We start from the raw sequence: 15876 nt of genomic DNA, 5'->3' as shown, positions 1-15876 counted from the left end.
TGCTAATAATTTTTTTCTTCTCCCTCTATGCCTTAAAAAAAAAAACCTTTCCTTTTCTGTAGCTCAGTAGAGTTTCTTTCTGTTTGCTAGATGGGCTGCTGCCTGATTCATGAATCATTCAAGAAAGCCGATTTGATCTTTTTAATTACTCAGTTGAATTTTTGTTGTTTAACAGGATATATTCCTTTTTAATTTCTTTTTTAAACTTTATTTATTTATTTATTTTGACAGAGACAGAGACAGCGTGAGTAGGGGAGGGGCAGAGAGAGAGAGAGAGAGAGAGAGAGAGAGAGAACCCTAAGCAGGCTCTGCACTAAGAGTGCACTAAGACTCTTCGTGCAGAGCCTCACATGGGGCTTGAATCCACAAAACCGTGAGACCATGACCTGAGCCAAAACCGAGAGTTGGACTCTTAACCAACTGAGCTACCCAGGAGCCCCTCTTTTTCAATTTCTTTACTGTCATTTTAGTGGAGTCTCAGGAAAAAGAGACAATAAATGTGGGTGGTCAATCCACCATGTATAACTAATTTCCCTCAAGTATTTTTTTCAGTTTGGTATATGGATAACACTGTGCTAGAGAGTATAAATGATTGGTTTCCATGTCAAAAAAGGAAAAAGTAGCTGGCACAATACTCCTTTTAGACTTGTATGCTATCAAATACAGTTTGGGCTCTGAGGTCACTAGAGGAGGAAGAAAATGGATTTGCAGCAATATTTAATATATTTGCTGTCATTTTGGACTATAGCCCTAAGTTGCCATAGCAACAGACCAGAGCAGGAACTTCATTAGAGGAGGAACTCCTTGGATTTTAACCATGTTATTCAATCAGGCATGAATGATGAGGTAGACCATCACATGGCACCCATAAGATCTTTTACTTTGATAAGGTGCATAATTAGCTAAATCTAATAAGTCTTTGGAACAAGTAAAACAACAACCTAAAACCTTGCTTTTTGCGTCTTTTCTAGAGTCATCAGTAGTCAAAAGATGTCCTTGGAATTTCTTTGGTGGAATTATCCAAAGCATTGCTAGCAATAATATTTGAGCATCTCATTCATCAGCAAATGGCAGGAAAGGACCCCAAAAGATTAATGATGGGTAGCAGCTTACTGTTACTGGCATTTTGAAAGAAGAAGCCTGACATAAGCAAGGCCATAAAAATAAAGAAATTATAATAGTCAAGTTTTAGGTCTTTGTCACAGGTGAATAGGGAGCTATTTCTTGGAGGGAAGAAGGGCACATTCTTACACACACACACAGCACACACACTTGGAAAAGCTTCAATAGCAATTTCAGTGCAACAAGTAGTGAGTCCATATTGCTAAGAGAATTCAGAATAAAATGTGATCAGAATCAGGTAGGGGTGGAGTGGTGGTAATTACTACCACGAATGGACTCCAGGAGGACAAAAGCTTTAAGTAGAGTTTTGGAAAAAGAATCACTCTTTTTTTCAAAAAAAAATTTTTTAATGTTTATTTTATTTTTGAGACAGAGACAGAGCATGAACGGGGGAGGGTCAGAGAGAGAGGGAGACACAGAATCTGAGACAGGCTCCAGGCTCTGAGCAGTCAGCACAGAGCCCGACGCGGGGCTCGGACTCACATACCGAGAGATCGTGACCTGAGCCAAAGTCGGATGCTTAACCAACTGAGCCACCCAGGCGCCCCGGGAAAAGAATCACTCTCGAGGACTTTCTGATTCATTAAGATCTTACCATCACTGCAAATACTCAGTTTGTCTGCTTGTGATTCAGTCAGACTCATTTCAAACATTTCCCCCTTACCAGCCTTCCAGGAGGCACCAGAGAGAGCAATCCATTGGAATCATATCCTAGTGAACTTACTCAGGCAAGTTATTTTCAAGACTTTTTACCAATGCTGGAAATCAATTGTTTTGTTGACTCTGCAAATATTCTTTCATTGTGTTGTTCTGCCCTGGATACAATTGTAATTGTGGTATAGTCAAACATGTAAATGAAATAAATAGCTTTTTTCTGTTTTTGTTTTGTTTTGTTTTGTTTTGGGTGGGAAGGAGGGCAGTTGGCCCATTCTAAATCTCTGAGCAAGGTACTGTATGGTTTACAAGAAGGGCCAAATGTAGCCCCTTCATGCTCTTAAGGGACAACAATAGGAGAAATGACAGAAGACAATCAGTGATTAATTACCAAATGAGTGATAGATACCAGGTGGTCCTAACCTGAGCTTCTCAGCCCCACAAAGTAATGAGGGGGACATTTGTGGGGACAATGTGGGGACAATGAGGGAGGGGTGTCTGTGAGCTATTTTCAGTACTTCAAAAAGACTAACCAAAAAAGCTCATATTTACCAGAGATTAGATGCAAAGGCTAATTAAACTAAAACATCAGGTTTCTTTGCTCTGGGCTAGAATTGTATCAACTCAGTATAGAAACACCAGTTACCCCATGCTGACTGGAAGCTCTGACTGACAGTTAACCTTGCTTTAACAAAACACGAGAAAACAAATTATTATTTGATAAGTGTGTTCTGATTGATAGACAAAAAGTATTTCAAAGCATAGGACTTGTGAAGGGAGGATAAATGTTTGCTTTGGGTGAAAAGACTGAGAATTGGTGAGATAGACAAGAAGTGACTAGGGGAAGTTTAATGTGGATAGAGAGGGCAGGAAAGGAGGGTCACTTGAACAGGGCTGTAGAAGATTGTAGGATTCGTCTGCATAGTGGCTCCCAAAGTTGGTCTGCACTCACAGCATCAGCACCACCTGGAAACTTCTTGGGCTTCACCTGCTGACTCAGAAACTGGGGATGAGTCCTAGTCATCTGGTCTCACAGGTCCTTCAGATGATTCTGACATATGCTGCAGTTTGAGAACCACAGATCTATAACATCCTTTCCCAAAGTTAAAGGATCAGTGGAGTAGGAGATGATTCTTTTTAATTTTTTTTTTATTAAAACTTTTTTTTAAATTTTTTAATGTTTATTTATTTTTGAGAGAGAGAGAGACAGAGTACAAGTGGGGGAGGAGCAGAGAGAGACACACACACACAGAGAATCCGAAGCAGTCTCCAGGCTCCAAGTTATCAGCACAGAGCCCGATGTGGGGCTCGAACCCACAAACTGTGAGATCATGACCTGAACCAAAGTCAGACGCTTAACCGACTGAGCCACCCAGGCACCCCTAGAATAGAAGATGATTCTAAGAGATACGTATTCAGCCTTAAAACAAAATGAATCACTATTGGAAATCACTATTTCTAATCTCTTGTGCCTTTTGATAACATCACAGAAAAATATTCATTCTGATCCTAGTAGGTCTTTAATTTTTTTTTTTTTAAGTGAGCTCTATGCCCAGTGTGGGGCTTGAGCTCATGACTTTGAGATCAAGAGTTGCATGCTGTACCAAACGAGCCAGGCACCCCCCCCCCCCCCCCCCCAGTAGGTCTTTAAAAAGAAACACTGAAGTCTCTTTTCAGAATAAGAGAACAGGTTTCATTCCGGTTCAGAGCCTTGGCAGATGTTGGAATTTGAATGTAATAACTTGGTTCTCCTTCTTACACATTTATTTATTTATGAGAGAGCATGTGCACGTGAGCAAGTGGAGGAGGGACAGAGAGAGAGGAGGAAATAGAATCTCAAGCAGGCTCCAAGTGTGGAGCCCCAAGCAGGACTCGATGTCATGAACCTAAGATCGTGACTTGAACCGAAGATCAGATGGTTAACCGACTGAGCCACCCAGGCTCCTCAGTTTTATTTATTTTTCAATTTTTCTTATGTATGTATGTATGTATATATCTTTGTAAGTAAATAAGTAAGTAATCTCTACACCTATCATGGGGCTCGAACTCGTGACCCCAGGATCAAGAGTCGCATGGTCTTCCAACTGAGCCAAGCAGGTGCTCCTAAAGATTTTATTTTTAAGTAATCTCTATACTAAATGTGGCACTGGAACCTACAACTCGGAGATCAAGAGTTGCATGTGCTACTGACTGAACCAGCCAGGCACCCCACTATGCTGTATTTTGTATTGCTATGACTTATCCCATAACTGGAAGTTTGTACCTCCTAAACTCCACCTATTATGCCCGTACCTCTCTCCATCTCCCCTCTGGCATCCAGCAGTTTGTTCTCTGTATTTATGAGTGTGTTTCTGTCTTGTTTGTTTGTTTTAGATTCTACATATAAGTGAAATCATATAGTATTTATCTTTGTCTAATTTCACTTAGCATAACACCCTTTAGGTCTACCCATGTTGTTGCAAATGGCAATATTTTATTCCTTTTTATGACTAACATTCCATTGTGTACATATATCTATATCTATATCTCTATATCATCTATATCTATATTTATATCTACATATCTATATCTATATATCACATCTTCTTTATCCATTCATCTATTGATGGATGCTTAGGTTGCTTCCATCTCGTGGCTATTGTAAGTAATGTTGCAGTGAACATAGGGATGCATATTATATATCTTTTCAAGCTAGTGTTTTCATTTTCTCAGGGTACATATCCAGAATTGGAATTACGGGGTAAAATGGCATTTCTATTTTTAATTTTTTGAGGAACTTCCATACTGCACCAGCTTACATTCCCACCAACAGCACATGAAGTTTCCCTTTTCTCCACATCCTCACTAACACTTGTTATTTTTGTCTTTAAAGGAAAAAATTTTTAAGTTTATTTATTTTCAGAGAGGATGGAAGGGGCAGAGAGAGGGAGAGAGTGAGAATCTCAAGCAGGCTCCATGCAGTCAGTGCAGACCCCAGCATGGGGCTCGATCTCACAAGCGGTGAGATCATGACTTGAGCCGAAATCAAGAGTCAGACACTTCAACAACTGAGCCATGTCAGTTTTTTGTCTTTTTGATACTAGCTGTTTTGGCAGGTGTGAGGTGATATCTCTAAAAGATTCTTCATGAAAAGGGGTGCTTGGGTGGCTCAGTTGGTTGAGCGCCCAACTCTTGACTTTGGCTCAGGTCATGATCTCATAGTTTGTGAGTTCAAGCCCCGAATTGGGCGCTGTACTGGCAGCACAGAACCTGCTTGGGATTCTGTCTCCTTCTCTCTCTGCCCTTCCCCTGCTTGCTCTCTCTCTCAAAATAAATAAAAATAAACTTAGAAAAATTAAAATATTCATCATGAATACTTTTTTATATGAAACTGTGATTCAGTTTATTTTTTTTTTTAATTTTTTAATGTTTATTTCTGAGACAGAGACAGAACATGAGTGGGGGTGGGGCAGAGAGAGAGAGGGAGACACAGAATCGGAAGCAGGCTCCAGTCTCTGAGCTGTCAGCACAGAGCCCGATGCGGGGCTCAAACTCACAAACTAAGATCATGACCTGAGCCGAAGTCTGTCGCCCAACCGACTGAGCCACCCAGGCGCCCCTCAGTTTATTATTTTAAAAATGTTTATTTATTTATTTTTGAGAGCGAGAGAAAGAGAATGAGCAGGGGAGGGGCAGACAGAGAGGGAGAGAGAATCCCGAGTAAGCTCCTGCTGTCAGCATGGAAGCTGATGTGGGCTTGATCTCACGAACCATGACATCATGACCTGAGCTGAAATCAAGAGCTGGGCACTTAACCGACTGAGCCACCCAGGCACCCCCAGAGCTGTGATTCAATTAAAGAAAGAAGATAAATAACAATACTAGAGGTATGTGGAGATGGAACACATAATGCATTATATGTACTATCAAAATTTCTGAAATATATTCAGGACAATTTGTGTGTGTGTGTGTGTGTGTCTGTGTGTGTGTGTCTCTGTGTTTGGTGTTGGTGCTTGGTTGGATGGGTTTGTGTTTGTCCTTGCTCAGAAGTTTTTTTGGAGTAGCCCACAAACAAACACACACACATGCACCCCACTGAAGCAAGTACAAGGGGAAAAGTATCTGAGTAACAAAGGGTATTCCAGCCTATAACCTGTGACCATTTGTGGGAGCAATACAAAATTCTGCACAGCAAAGGAACCCACTCAGTACTTTGGAATTCGTTGTGCCAGGATTTTGTGATACTTCATCTTCCTAAGTACAGGGTTGCTGAGATGTAATGAGAGCCAGAACATAGGGTTTGTAATCTCTTGAGCAAAATGAGAAAACAGTTCTTGAATAGGTGACAATTAACAGCATGTTTCCACCCATACCAGGTTCATGGAGATGCCTTTTCATCACTTCATTTTGAGTCAGGAAATACCACAGTTAATTGATTTATGTACAAATATAGATGTGTTCCAGCATGCTGTGGGCGGGGTTATTCAGGGGGAAATTATACTGTGTTCATTTTCCTCACACGATTTTAATTACAGGTAAAATCTGATAAAAAAACAATATAAAGGGCATCCTCTTGGGGCACCTGGCTGGCTTAGTCGGTAGAGCATGTGGGCTCTTGATCTCAGGGTCATGAGTTTGAGCCCCATGTTGGGTGTAGAGATTACTTAAAAATAAATAAGATAAAGGGCATCTTCTAAGACATTGCTTCTCTAACTTTTTTGACTTCAATACATGAAGTACATTTTATAGCTTGGCCCAGTGTGTGTATGAACACACATGCACACTTATCCACACAGACTCCCTTTGTAATACCTAAACAAAGCTTTAATGAAATAATACTCATAGCAAAGGACACACTCTCTGAGTTTTTATTATTCTATTCTATCTCATTAAAAAAGTGATTTCCCAGTCTACTAGTCATCTCTTCCCCACCCTCCTTCCCTGGGGATACTGATTCAACAGGTTTGGAATGGGACTTGGAAATCTGCAGGTCTTGATATATGAACCAGATGGTTCTGATGCAGGTAGAACTTGGCCACACTGTGAGAAATGCAACTTTAAAGGGAAACAAGAGTAGAATCCTGAGATATGAAAAATCTTATAAGTCTTGTCGTCCAAATTTGGTAGCACCTCCATTACCTACTAAAGTTCAAATGTAGAATGATATTCAAGGCCCTTCATTGGCTAGTCCCTACTGAGTTTTTCAGATATATCCCCAGCTGCGACCTCGTTGCCTTTCCTCACTTCTTCTCCATATAAAAAATCAGCATTAAACCGTTCATCATTTATACACCAAATGCTCCTATGTGAACTTTCATTTCTTGCAGTTTGGAGGAATTACCTTGACTGATCCTCCTGCTGGAAACAACTGAGTGTGTTGGATAACACATAAAAGCGATTTAAAAAATGTGTTCAGGGGCACCTGGGTGGCTCAGTCAGTTAAGTGTCTGACTTTGGCTCAGGTCGTGATCTCAAAGTTTGTGAGTTTGAGCCCTGCGTCAGGCTCTGTGCTGACAGCTCAGAGTCTGGAGACTGCTTCTGGGTCTCCCTCTCTCTCTGACCCTTCCCCGCCCATTCTCTTTCTCTCTCTCAAAAATAAGCAACCATTGGGGTACCTGGGTGGCTCAGTCAGTTACATCTCTGACTTCGGCTCAGGTCATGATCTCACAGTTCGTGGGTTCCAACCCCACATCAGGCTCTGTGCTGACGGTCAGAGCCTGAAGCATTCTTCGGATTCTGTGTCTCCCTCTCTCTCTGCCCCACCCCCACTTGCACTCTGCCTCTCTCTCTCTCAAAAATAAACATTAAAAAAAATTTTAGAAATGTGTTCAAAATCCAGCAAGTTATTAAGGAATCCTCAAAGGCTAGAAACTAAGAAATGTAAGTAGATTTCCAAAGCTGGCTTTTGCCTGATAGATACATGCTGAACTAGGTGATTTTTGAGCTTTTATTTTTCGTGGCTTCAGTCATGGAAGAGAGGAGATCAAACCTAGAAACTGCCCAAAGTAAAGGCCTAATAGGAACCCTCCTATAAAGGCAGGACCTCAAATGGCCATAGCTCAGTGTAAAGGTGATTTAGTACAAGGGTAATTTGGAAACAAACCTGTCATCAGAAGGAAAAACAATTGCTTGTCTTGAACAGTGGACTGGGTGGAGGATTAAGAAAAAAATCTTTCCTGAGAATTTGTAACCACAAGTCAACCCTTTTGAGGATCTGTAACATGAATGCATACCACCCAAGTGATGCTAGATTGGTAGTGCTCTTGAAGTGCCTACCCAATGCACACCCCTTAGAGGAACTTGCCTTCCCCAGATCTCAAGGAATTCTTCACGATAAGTTTCTAAGAGATTTCAGCTCCTACTCGAAAATGATAAAATACGTTAAGGAAGCCAAGGAAACATGAGTACTGAGCCAGCAGAAACAACAGACAGCAGAATCAGACCCATGAAGGATGCAGATAGTGGAATTATAAGTCACAAAAAGAAGTATTTTAGTATGTTTAAGGAAATAAGTAAAATTATGAATAAAGAATCAGACTATAAAACTGACAGAGTATATGTGAAAAACATTTTTAGAGATGAAAAATTTTGGATTCAACAGTTAATTAGACACACCAAGGAGAGAATCAATAACCAAGAGGACAGCTCTGAAAAATATATTCAGAATACAACACAGAAGGACAAAGGGATAGCAAATATGAAAGAGACATCAAGAGATCTGGAAGACAGAATGGAACAACTTAATACATGAATAACTGGTGTTCCACAAGAAAAGAGAAAGATAACAGAGACATGAAACAGAGACAATATTTAAACAGATAATAGCTGAGGATGTTTCAGTATTGGTAGAAGACACCTGTCCACACATTCAGGAAGCTCAGTGAATCTCAAGTGAGGTAAAAAGAAATCCAGAGTACACTTATCTTGATGAGCACTGAGTAATGTACAGAATTGTTGAATCGTTCTGTTGTACGCCTGCAACTAATATAACAATGCATGTTAATTATACTCAATACAAAACATTAAGTGGGAAAAAAAGCTAAGAGAAGATCTTAGAGCAATCAGAGGGAAGATAGATTATATTGAAAGAATGGCAATTATCCTGACAGTTGTCCTCTCAACAGCAATCATAGAAACCACTGAAATATCTTAAATGTGTTGAGAAAGTAACTGTGAACCTAGGATTATATATGCAGCAAAAACATTTTTTAAAGGAGGAAATAAAGACATCTGTAGATAAAATCTGAGAGAATTCATCACCAGCAGACTCTCACCAAAGGAAATTAAAAAAAAATTTTTTTTTCTTTCAATGTTTATTTTTGAGAGACAGAACATGAATAGGGGAGGAGCAGAGATAGAATCCTTAGCAGGCTCCAGACTCTGAGCTGTCAGCACAGAGCCTGACACAGGGCTCAAACCCTGTGAGATCATGACTTGAACTGAAGTTGGACACTTAGCCCACTGAGTTACCCAGGTGTCCCAGGAAATTCTAAAGAATATACTTTAGACAGAAGGAAGGTCTGAGATGCAAGAAGGAATGAAGAGCCAAGAAAGTGCTAAATACGTGGACCAATAAAAAAAATTTTTGATTCTGTAACGATGTGTTTGTTGTAAGGTTAAAAAACAAAAACAAAAATAAAATATATGATAACAGTGGTTCACAGTTTGAGAGAGGAGGTGACTAATGTTGAAGAGTTACAATCCTTATTTTTTTGCAAGGAGAGGAGTACTAAGATACTGATCAGTTTTGGATTTCGACAAGCATCCATGTTAACATTTCTAAGGTAGTCACTTAAAGAAGAGAAATGGAATGATCTCCACCTCTTCCCTGTACAGTCGGTGCTTCTAATACAAGTGGCTTCCTGTGTCTTACTTGTCTCTATACTATGGGCAGTGGCATGTAGGTGGGGAGCAGTAGGGATGATCTGCCCATGTGGGTAGGAGTATTTTATCACTGGCATTATTTGGAATTGCCAGTACGTGGTAATGACGATGCATACCAACTTTTAGTGGGTTTTATTCTTGTATTTAAATTCTTCACTTCCCTAACTCCATGCCATTGTTCCTAGATTTTCATTGATAATATTTCCCTCTGCAAGCAGTGTTTATGCAATTCGCAGATCTTTAGCTCTTTGCTGCTGCTTCTCCGTCTCTGTCTCTTTCTCCTTCTCTGTCTCCTTCTCCTTCTCCTTCTTTTTAAATTTTTTTTTTAATGTTTATTTATTTTTGAGACAGAGAGAGACAGAGCATGAACGAGGGAAGGGCAGAGAGAGAGGGACACAGAATCGGAAGCAGGCTCCAGGCTCTGAGCCATCAGCCCAGAGCCCGACGCGGGGCTCGAACTCACAGACCGCGAGATCGTGACCTGAGCCGAAGTCGGACGCTTAACCGACCGAGCCACCCAGGCGCCCCATCCTTCTCCTTCTTTTTAAATAAGCTCTATGCCCACATGGAGCTTGAACCCATAACCCTGAGGTCAAGAGTCCAATGCTCTACTGACTGAGCCAGCGAGGTGCCCCTGATCATTCTTCTTTAGATCATTTCCTTGATCAACTACATACCTTAGGGTGGTGGTTCTAAAGTGTGGTCTACAGACCCTTCGGATTCCCCAAGACCTTGTCAGGGGGTCCTCAAGGTCAAAATTACTTATTAGTCTAAAAATATTAGATGAATACTACGATCATTATTTGCCATTTCACCATGTTGACATTTGCACTAATGGTGTAAAACCAATGGTAGCTAAACTTGCTGGCACCTTAGCAGAAATAAGGCAGTGGCACCAAAGTTTACTAGGGTTACTTATGTTGCATACCAAAGTAGGATGATTGTCTCAGGGAGTGTATTTGTGTATTTGTGCTGAGTCGTGAGCAGAACTAGCTGCTTTTTTCTAAAAAAACAGCATTTGTACTTGAAAGAATGGGTGACAGAAGACTGTAGGGAAGATTTGTACTTCATAGGAAAACTGCGTGGTCTACAGCACATGCCTAGCTGAGTACGATTCTATGGAGCTATTTTACAACCCTGTAAGTTGTAGATAATTGATAGCAATGCAAAAGAATTCTTGTCTATAGATATGCAAATGAACCTGCCTCATGAGGGACACCCTTTCCCCTCTATGAAAAAGCCAGTTTTGTGCTATTTGCACATTCATTTCAACATGCTTTTATTCATTATAAATTTGTGCTTCTTTGACTTCTTCTTTGAACTGGTTAAAACATCTGTCTGGTTCATTCATCATGAGTTAAATAAAATTTTTAATGTGTATTCATTTTATATTTGTTGGAAAAGTATGGTTTTTACCTTTTTTTTTTTAAATCTTGTAACAAAAACTATAGTTACTCCAGCTTGGGTATGTGGTAGAAAATTTCTCAGCAAGAATTGAAATGAGCCTGTGAAGGAAAACACTGATAGTATTTGTTACCAAAGATCAAATTCAAGCCTTTAAGTGAGAATTAGAGTATCTGTCACTATGAACTTGACAGCTTCCCAGTACTTAAACTTATCTCATGAGATTAGTAGTGATGTTAATGAATGGGATCTTGTATAGTGAAATGTGACAACATTTGGGAAATCTGTGTAACTCAGCCAATATTTTCCAAATGACCAATGCATGATGGTAAAAAATAATGCATAAGTTTGGGGCGCCTGGGTGGCTGAGTCCGTTAAGCATCTGACTTTGGCTCAGGTCATGATCTCACAGCTCGGGAGTTCGAGCCCCATGTCGGGCTCTGTGCTGATGGCTCGGAGCCTGGAGCCTGCTTTGGATTCTGTGTCTCCTTCTCTCTGCCCCTAACCCACTTGCATTCTGTCTCTGTCTCTCTAAAAAATAAATAAACATTAAAAAAATAAACTAATAAATGGTTTAAAAACCCCATATAAATGAAAGCTCTTTGGTAATCCTCAATGACTTTTTTTTTTTAAATGTTTTTATTTATTTTTGAGACAGAGAGAGACAGAGCATGAGCAGGGGAGGGGCAGAGAGAGAGGGAGACACAGAAGCCGAAACAGGCTCCAGGCTCCGAGCTGTCAGCACAGAGCCCAGCGCGGGGCTCGAACTCACAGACTGTGAGATCACGACCTGAGCTGAAGTTGGACACTTAAGCGGCTGAGCCACCCAGGCGCCCCCTCAATGACTTTTAAGTGTAGAAAAGGCTCCTAAAACAGTATTTGAGAACCACTGCCTTAAAGAAGATTGTTAAATTTGAACTGGTTAAATGGCCAGTTTGTGTCAAAAGAAGGTGGGATATGGAAAGAAATGGGACTGGATTGAGATGAAGTTGGATTTCCTCTTGCATTGTGCACAAGTCTTCTGGGGAGTAATTGGTTTAGTTCTGGCTTTGCCATTAATAACAGTATCAGTTTTTGGGGGGCACATATTATATACTGAACACATGGATTCCTTCATTTCTTCTTCTTTTAAGTTTTATTTTATTTTGAGAGAGAGAGAGAGAGAGAGAGAGAGAGAGAGCGTGGGAGGGGCAGAGGCAAAGAGGGAGAGAGAGAATCCCAAACACGATCCACACTGTCAACATGGAGCCTGATGTGGGGCTCAATCTCACAAACCGCGAGATCATGACCTGAGCTGAAACCGAGTCGGACACTTAACCAACTGAACCACCCAGGGGACTGTTTACTTCATTTATTCTTATAACAATCTTAAAAAGTAGGCCCTTTTATTATTATCATCATATTTATTATTCTTAAGTAAACCCAGGTTCAATGAGGTTAACTGGCTTGCCTATAGTCTAATAGCCAGGATGCAAACCCCATTCAGTCTGGCCCTAACCGGTGGCCTTAACCAGGAGTCCATATCACCTTCTGATTCTCAGTGACCATGGCCAAATCTCCTAAGCTTCCTGGGTCTCAGTTTTCCCATCTATAGAACAAATGAGGTTGGACAGAGCTTTACCTACCATGGACCAGATCCTTAACGCTGTGTAGGACATATAGCACATTCTCTTGTCTTCAAGAGTCTCCTAGTCTGGGTGATCCCTGACATCTGGTCAAACTGTCTGATTTTGTAATTTTCAGAGCTCATATTCTTCATGCTGTCACTGTCAGTCCTAGGGTCTGAATGGCTTTGTGGTTGGAAGTGAAGAAGCCCAAGCAGAGGATGAAGAGGCTGCCAGCTCATTAGTGTGGAGAAGCAAGATATTAATCCAGTAGTTAATTCATCTTGCCACTGAATCCTAGAGGCCTGAAACCAGAAGCTCAAACATGAAGCTTCCATTGCTGGAGGATTTTATCTCCGCCCACCCCCACCCCCTGCCCCTCCACCAATTCAGGAATTGCTTTCAGCCAACATTACCTCTGCTTTCTGAGCACAAGCCAGGCTATTGTGCTGGAAATAATCTGTGTTAGTCCTACTGGAGTGGCTTGTGTTGCCATAGTTACTGTTTGGGCTCTGTGCACCTAAAATTTCAAGTATTTATCAGGCAAAAAGAGTTTGCTGGTTTTTTCCTCTTTGGAAAATCGAATTGGAGAGAAAGATTTTATATCCTATTAAATGTTTGTTCTGGGTGGGCACTGTCATACCCAGCATTGCAGAGTAATGGTGAACTCTCCAGTGGTGAAAAGTGGATCTGGCCACAGCCTTGAAAAATGGAGTTATCAGCATCCTGCTGAGGACCCACAGTCACTGCCCGATGATGGATGGAAAGGCAGATTGTCATTGCTGATTGCACAGCTCAGGAAATTGCACGAGACAGCTGGTTATTTATGACAGAGCAACACGGAGCTCCTTAGTAGGGTTTCAGAGTTGCAACCACTCTAAATGGTTGCTTGCCACCCAGTGCTGTGGCTGGGTCAGAAGTTTGCACGGAGATGGGAGGTGGGGTAGGCACCAACTAGTGTGGGCAGAGAGCAAACTTGGCCCCTATGCACACGTGAGCAAATAGAAGTGCAACATATGAAGACTCTGCTTTTGCAGCCATGATGTCTGTTTGTACTACTGCCTGTTTGCCTGTCTGGTTTGCAGACTCTGTGTCGGCCCACAGTTGAGCCCAGAAATAGTCCCCTTTGCCTGATCACCATGAGCCTGACTGGTCTTTATGTGGCTGTCTCCTAGGAACCCAAAGCTATGCTACATGGCTGGAAGCTGTGTTTACAAGCTTTTCATCCGTCTTCCTTAACTTGTGGTTGCTATGGTTTTCTTTGCCTGCTGGGCCTGGCCCTTTTAGGGGGACAAGCTGTCCACTCAGCCAAAAGCCAGACCCACAGTTTCACCAGCATTGGCTTCTTGGCTGCAGTCCCAGCCATATCTTGTTACCTGCCCATTCTGAGCCCTAAACTCTGCCCCTTGTGGGCTGACCTTGACTTTTGCCCTCTCAAAAGTCCAGCATGGGATCCAACACCTTACTGCCCATCCCGAGACCTTCTGCATTTGCCTCAGTCAGGGTGCTCCTTTTGCTTTTCATTGGACTGACAGTAGCTCAGAATTTACTTTGCAGAGCCCTGCCCTCCTCTATAATCACCACAATTACCTATTTATTGGCAGGGCTCGTTTAAACCTGGAGACAATTCCACCACGTGACCATCACATTCTCTGTCATGGATATCTGTTGCTGCTGGCCTGGCATCCATTGCCCACTTCTCAGGTAATAGCGTTTTATCTTTTGGAGAATCATTCCTCCACCCCATTCTCACCTTATAGTTTTTTAAAATGGGGCTCATCTCATTCTTCTTATTCTGGGGCCTGACCGATCAGAATATTATTATCTCTCAACTTCAGTATTGGTCTGGGGATGGACACATGATCCAAGCCAGGTCAATGAGAATTAATTCTGGAACTTTGAGAGTAAAGAAGTTTTCTGCTCTGTGGTTGTTTAGGGGGCTGCATGTAATCCTGATATGTTGGTGGGGGGAGGGTCGCTATCATTTAAGAAGAATGATGCAGTGCGTATGAGAACAGAGTTAAGAGTTCAAGAAAGAGCTTGTGACTTGGCAACATTGTTTGCATGCCTAAACTGTAGTTCAAATACTTGAATCAGAATCAACTCCCTTTTTGTTCACATGCCTGTTGAGTTGAATTTTCTATCAGTTGCAACTGAGAGTCTGATACATTCTCATTCATGAGGACACTGAGGCTCAGAGAAGTGAAATAACCTACCCAGGATACCCAGCTACTATGATTGGACCCTGTTTCTTTTGGTTTCAAAGACTATTCCTCTTCCATTATCCCACACTGACTTTTGAACAGGATTCTTAGATTTGTGATGCCACAATATGGAGAGTACTTTCACATGGTTTACACTGCATGCTAATTTACTGCTCTCTCACATGTGCTCCCCACACAGGGCTGTTATTATTATTGTTATAAACACTGTATTATCATTCCCATTTTTCAGATGAGGGTGTTGAGGATTGACTGCATGTGCACTGCAAGGTGGAGCTGCTTATTTTAAGTCTGGTTTACTACTCATTTCATTTCCGTTCATTACTTCCTGAACATGCCACAAAAAGTAATTGACCCAGCTGGTGGCCTCTTGACCCTTACTTTTCCCCAGGAGCCTTGACCACTCCATACCTTGGAGGTAGTTGCCTTTGGAGGAAACCTGACATGATGGAAATGGCATGGAGCCTGGGGGTTAAAGAGACCAAGTTTAGATCTTGTTTCCACCACTTACTGGCTCTGTAACCATGGGTGAGTTACCTTATCAGAACTCTAGTTTCCTTTTGTCTAAAACCTATGAGGCAGGCAAAATAGTACTTAACCTTGCAAGATTTTTGTGAGGATTAAATGAAATCAATCCATGTGAGCAGTAATCATAATATCAACAGTGAACATAAATTGAGCATTTACTATATTATTTACTATTATTATCTCTATATACCATGTGAGAAAGAGGTCAAGTGACTCACCCAAGGTCACGTATCCCGTGAGTGGCAGAGCAGTATTCAACCCAATCATGCTGGTTAAGAGTCCTTAATCACACACTTGAAACAGTCAGTGTTTAAATAATAGGAGACTCTTTCTTCATCCCACTCCCATGTCTCCGGAAAGCTCAGCATCCAGTGTTGGAATTGAAGCAGTGAAACTAGGGTGGAAGAGGGCCATGTCCAGGTGGCATGGATCAGAGTGGGGCTGGAAGCAATATGGGGGAGGTGATGATGGTCAAAGCA

The sequence above is a fragment of the Panthera tigris genome, chromosome A2 (genome assembly GCF_018350195.1).
Source record: "Panthera tigris isolate Pti1 chromosome A2, P.tigris_Pti1_mat1.1, whole genome shotgun sequence".
Classification (NCBI taxonomy): domain Eukaryota; kingdom Metazoa; phylum Chordata; class Mammalia; order Carnivora; family Felidae; genus Panthera; species Panthera tigris.
The sequence above is the reverse complement of the archived record's forward strand: the minus strand, read 5'-3'. Positions refer to the sequence as shown.